Below are 6,069 nucleotides of genomic sequence, written 5' to 3' on the forward strand. Positions count from 1 at the left end.
TCACTTATCTAATAGCTGATTCGTCAAAACCTGTAGAAGGCAAAGAAACCAAAAGAGATTTCTAGCAAGAGACTGTGGAAACTGAGGTGGGTCAATAACCACCGTAGTTTCACCTTCTGCGTCTCCTGTTATGGGAGAAGGGTACTCAGTTCCTTGTCGAAAGTGTGGGGGCGGAGCAGGCGCGCATCCTGGAGACCGAAGTCCCCTCCCCCCCCAGCAGGCCCTGGCTCAGGAGAAGATGGCCTCCAGGTTCAAAACTGTGGAACTCTGGAGTATTACAGGAGATTTTTGAAAGAGAACTGTCGTCCTGATGGAAGAGAACTTGGTGAATTCAGAACCACCACTGTCAACATAGGTTCAGTTAGTACTGCAGATGGTTCTGCTCTAGTGAAGCTGGGAAATACTGCAGTCATTTGTGGAATTAAAGCGGAATTTGCAGCACCACCACCAGATGCCCCTGATAAAGGATATGTTGTTCCTAATGTGGATCTACCACCTCTGTGTTCGTCGAGATTTCGGTCTGGACCTCCTGGAGAAGAGGCCCAAGTAGCTAGCCAGTTCATTGCAGATGTCATTGAAAATTCACAGATAATTCCGAAAGAGGACTTATGCATTTCTCCAGGGAAGCTTGCTTGGGTTCTATACTGTGATCTCATTTGCCTTGACTATGATGGAAATATTTTGGATGCCTGTACATTTGCCTTGTTGGCAGCTTTAAAAAATGTACAGTTGCCTGAAGTTACTATAAATGAAGAAACTGCTGTAGCAGAAGTTAATTTAAAGAAGAAACGTTACTTGAACATTAGAACTCATCCAGTTGCTACCTCCTTTGCGGTCTTTGATGACACTCTGCTCATAGTGGACCCTACTGGAGAGGAGGAACATCTGGCAACTGGAACCCTAACAGTAGTAATGGATGAGGAATGCAAGCTATGTTGTCTTCACAAACCAGGTGGAAGTGGGCTGACTGGAGCTAAACTTCAGGACTGTCTGAGCTGAGCAGTTACAAGGCACAAAGAAGTAAAAAAACTGATGGATGAAGTAATTAAGAGTATGAAAGCCAAATAACTACGTTTTCAAAACATATTTGTAAAAACTGTATTTATTACACTGTGCACAAGTCTTTCATACTAAATAAATATCAGACTACATTTTTCTGAATGACATTTCTAGTATTTCGTAGGCCACTTCAACATGTTTTATGTACAGTGGAACAATTTTGAAAAAGCAGTGACTTAAGCAAATGAACCGTAATGGTTTGTTAAAGCATTTCCCTGTTTTTATTTAAAAATCATAGGGTTGTGCTTCTGTATAAAGTTTGTACATCAAACAATGTAAATACTGATTATGTTTTAAAAAACAAAAATGAAGTAGAAACTAAAAACAAAACAAAACAAAAACCTGTTTTTATATCGTGAGATCATAAAACGTGAGAGTTTAATCAAGACTGGAAAGTTGGGATGCATAATATACATAGTTGTCAGATCTTGGCTTCTGAGAGAGCAAATATTATTAGACAAGGAAAAACCTAAACAAACACAATTGATATAATGTCATAAAACACAGTTTTTTTCTAAATAATTGATCAATTTGTACAGTGCATGTAAGGCAGATTTGCTGTTTCACTTTGGTGATCAATAGATGATTGCCTACTTGCTAGCAGAATTTGACCATCATATTTGTGTTACCAATAAGACAGTTTTCTTTTGAAATAAAATTAGTGATGTATTTAGCTAAAAATCACCCCAAAATATTCTTTATATTTAGACACCTGTTGTAAAAGCAGATGATTGTCTAGATACCTCCGTACTGACACCTCTTAGAAGTGCAGACATGATTATAATGAATCTGCTGTGACTGCAGATCTGTCAGTTTAATGTGACTGTTGGAGGTGCCGTGTAGGGTTTCATTACCAATTATAGTAAATAACATTTCTCTTGTGAAAAACGAGTTTCAGTGGACCTGTTATTGTTTTTTCCAGGGTGATAGCAGTGTACTGAAAAAATTCTACATGAGAGGTAAAATGTATTCCATACATTGCTATACTGCTAGGCAGGCTGAGTATAAAAAATTAAATACTATTTCATGACGTATTTGGAATACCAAACCTTAAAGAAACTGGATAAATTACTTTGGGAAATGAATCTTTATGAAGAAATAATAGGTATAACTAGTTTAACATTATAAAATCTAATCTATGAAGTTATTCATTTAACGTTAATATTCAGTATCAATTAAATATTTAAGGCTTGGGTTGGAGGTTCATTATACTTATAAGTTCTATTAATATTCAGCCTACCCAGAGAAAAGCTTGTTCATTTGAGTAAAGAGTACAGAAGTCCCTTGAGTTTCATAACTTTCTCAGCATTCCCACCATCCCACTGTGTATACGTACGTATATTCCCCCCTCTCTTCTTCCCAAACTACTCTCCTAGATTAAAATCCCCTTTGCTTAAAACCCACTTCAGTTAGATGTCATTGCTTTATAGCAATAGGGGCACATGTAACTTTTTCAGAATCTTAGGGGATGTTTTTCATGACAAAACACATAAAATTGACCTGATTGACAATTTAAATGTATATACAATATTGTTAACTTCATGTGTACTGTTGTACAACAGATCTCCAGAACTTTTCATCTTGCATAACTGAAAGTCTATACCCATGGGACAGCAAGTCTAGGAATCATTTTAATCACAAACCAGAAAGGATGCTTTTGTAATTGGTAACATTTTGAAAGTACATGTGTTAACCCGTGTGTGTGAATGCTTTCTTCCTTAACATAAAACTGGTCTTTTTTTAAATTACAAAAGTAACACATGTCAATTCAACAATTTAGATAATATAAACACGTTAAAAAGATAAGAATAGGCTGACATAGCCCCAACCTGTAATAAAAACTTGTTTATCCTTTTGAGATTATACTTTGAGGCTATTGTGCTTATTATGTGCATAAATTCTGTTTATAGCAATAAGATTACATTATAATTCTAATTTTTATTCTTATATCATATCACCGGCAACTGTTCAAACCCAAATCATTGTTCTACAAAATCAGTTTAATGACCTGTAATTCAATTTCCTATTGATAAGCATTTAATCTATATCCATTTATCCCTGTTGTACTGATATTACCAAACAAAAACTGATGTTTATACCTTTTCACACTTTTCTAATTATTTTTTGGATGTAGACTATCTGGTTCAGAGATATATCAAATTTTAAAGCTTTGAAACTCTGAAAAAATGCTCTGTCATATTTGGTACTGGTTTGTATTTCTTAGCAATTTAAGAGGGGGTTTGTTTTCCTCAAAAGGGCCTAACATTGTATATGTTCATTCTTTGTAATCTCTACATAATGAACCAACTATTAATTAGTAAAAATTTAGAAATTAGTAAAAATTTTGAAATTGAAAGTAATTTTCAATTATAAAACTTGTGGTTCCTATTGCTGATCTCCCAATCTCCCCCCCCCTCCCCAATTAACTAATCTTCCAGAGAACAAGGTGAAATATTTACAGTTATTGTTAGAGTTTTTAGTGTGCGCTCTTATACTCTACCTACACATTATTTTTCACTATGACAAACAATTATATGGCTTGTTCTGTCTATAGGAATTAGGAGAGGGGGAAAATAGTATGAATTATTAAATATTATTATATTTTCCAAATAAACCATTATTAATAAATAAAAAATAATTATATATTTTCTTACAATCACAAATTAATATAGTAAATAATATATTGCTATTTTTTTCAGATCATTTATTATATTTATATCATGTAGACATAATATTTTTGAAAAATAATTTTCAACTCTTTTCAATATTTTGGGAGGAGACCTGCATCCACCTACCTGAAACCTAACTATTAAGACTGAGAATTGAGTCTACATATTGTCAACATGACTTAGCTGTTTGTTCCCAGGAAATTTTTGCTCAGGAAAGATAAAACTATAAATAAATAAAATCACTGCTTGCTGCAGAAAATACATACAAAAAATGTATGAGACAACTGTTTAGATGTAATTCAAGATCTTCAGTTTGTTATGTCTACCAATCTGGAGGTCATATGTCACAGACTTTTTACAATTTTAATTAGTCCCCTGACTTAAAAGACTTACATTAAAACCACTGTGCCAAGACCCTGATGCTATAAATATCCCAGTTCTGAGTTCTACCTTCTGAATCATTGCTAAGATCTTGCTTACTAAGGTGGCCTTTTCTCTTACTGTGGTGACTTCTAGTAAGCTTAGCTTTTCTTTATTAGCAGGTTGTCTGGTGATACTTTGGGGAGTTCACCAAGCTCAGGGAACTTTGGGGAATCCCACTGAGATCCATTAAGACTTCCTCTGTACCTTCATCCAAAAGCCTTGACTCCGAAATAGTGTGCTCCACTGGGATTTGCCTCTCAGTCAGGGCTCTCTCCAAGCAAGCTGGTCTCAGTAGAAACAGGCACAGATGTCATTTCTTTGAGCTTCAAGTGTTACGTTTATTTTTCACCCCATAAAATAGAATGCCTTTAAGGAATCTTGGTTTTCTGGTCAGATTTGAAATCTCTCATTCTTAGTTGAAATTTACCTTGTGACTACAAATATGACTGCTTGTTTTGTCAGTCCTTAACAATTTACATCGCAAATCTCTAAGAAAGATTCTAGAGGACGGGGGTGGGCATAAACTCAGTAAATCTGTCCTCAAAATAAGTTCTGTAAGTATCTTTAGGAATCTATTGGGTATAGATTTTCAAAAGTTATGAGTACTTTTCTCAGTTGTCTTTTTAACTGATCTTTTTAGTTTTATCTATCTGCATTTGAGAAATTTGCAGGGCTCTTGATTGGTAATGGACAATCTGTTGGCTAATTTCTGAAGACACATTTTTGTATGGCCACCAATTTTTATGTCTGTTTAAATCTTAATGTGTCATTCACATTTAGGTCTTTAATCCATAGAATTGTTTTTTATGTTGAGTGTGAAGCAAATATTTAATTTCATTCTTTATCCATGTGTACACACAATTCTCCAGGACATTTACAGAAAACTGTCCTTTCTCACTGATTTGAAATGCCATTTTTCTCATATATTGTGTCCATATTTGTGTGGTTCAGTTTCTTGGCTTTCTTTTATATTTTTTTGTCTATTTGTCTAGCTTAGGGCTATCACCATACTGTCCCAATTATTATATCTCTATCTCTATCTCTATCTCTATCTCTATCTCTATCTCTATCTCTATCTCTATCTCTATCTATCTCTATATCTATATATATATCTATATCTAGACTGAGGAATCTCAGAGGGAAAGGGGGAGCAGGGAGGGTGGGAAGAGATTAAGCAAAGATCTTATATGCATACTAGAGGCCTGGTGCATTGATTTGTGCACCAGTGGGGTCCCTAGGCCTGGCCTGCACCCTCTCACAATCCGGGACCTCTCAGGGGATGTTGGACTGCTGGTTTCCACCCAATCCCCACACGCCAGGCCAAGGGACCCCACCAGTGCACGAATCCATGCACCAGGCCTCTAGTTTTTATAATAAGCCTTGATATATGTTAATGCATTCTTTTCTTCCTACCTTGTTTTTATTTGTAAATGCCTTGGCTATTCAGACTCCTTTCACTATTTTATACATTAAAGAATAAAATTGTCAAATTTGACCAAAAGAGTAAGAATTTTTATTTGGATGGCAATAAATCCATAAAATAAAATGGGGAGAATTAACATTTTTATAATATTTGGTATTCCTATTAAGAGCTTGGTGTGTATATTTATTAATGTCTCTCAATTATAATTGTCTTTTCTTTTTTTGGCTTTGAACATGATTATTCATTTCTTATTTATAGCAGAAGCCCCTTGTTTTGGGTGAACATTCTGACGTATCACAATTTAAAAACAAAGTTCAATAAAATAACTAAAAATGGTGTGCCTATAGAGTCTCCCTTTCTTTCCAAGAGTATTAATAAATGAAGTCCCCCTCATTATAAATCAGTTATTTGGATTGTGAATAAGCCTTTAAATGTGGGTTCATCATTTTTACCAGTATCTCTATTCCTGACACAGCGTTTATGTAGGCATTTGGA

At 34.9% G+C, this 6,069-nt stretch overlaps 1 pseudogene; it reads left to right on the forward strand.

Annotated features, from left to right (window-relative positions):
* Nucleotides 1-238: 238 nt before the first annotated feature.
* On the forward strand, nucleotides 239-1,161 carry LOC102428172 (annotated as a pseudogene).
* Nucleotides 1,162-6,069: the final 4,908 nt, after the last annotated feature.

The sequence above is a fragment of the Myotis lucifugus genome, unplaced genomic scaffold (assembly GCF_000147115.1).
Source record: "Myotis lucifugus unplaced genomic scaffold, Myoluc2.0 scaffold_79, whole genome shotgun sequence".
Lineage (NCBI taxonomy): Eukaryota > Metazoa > Chordata > Mammalia > Chiroptera > Vespertilionidae > Myotis > Myotis lucifugus.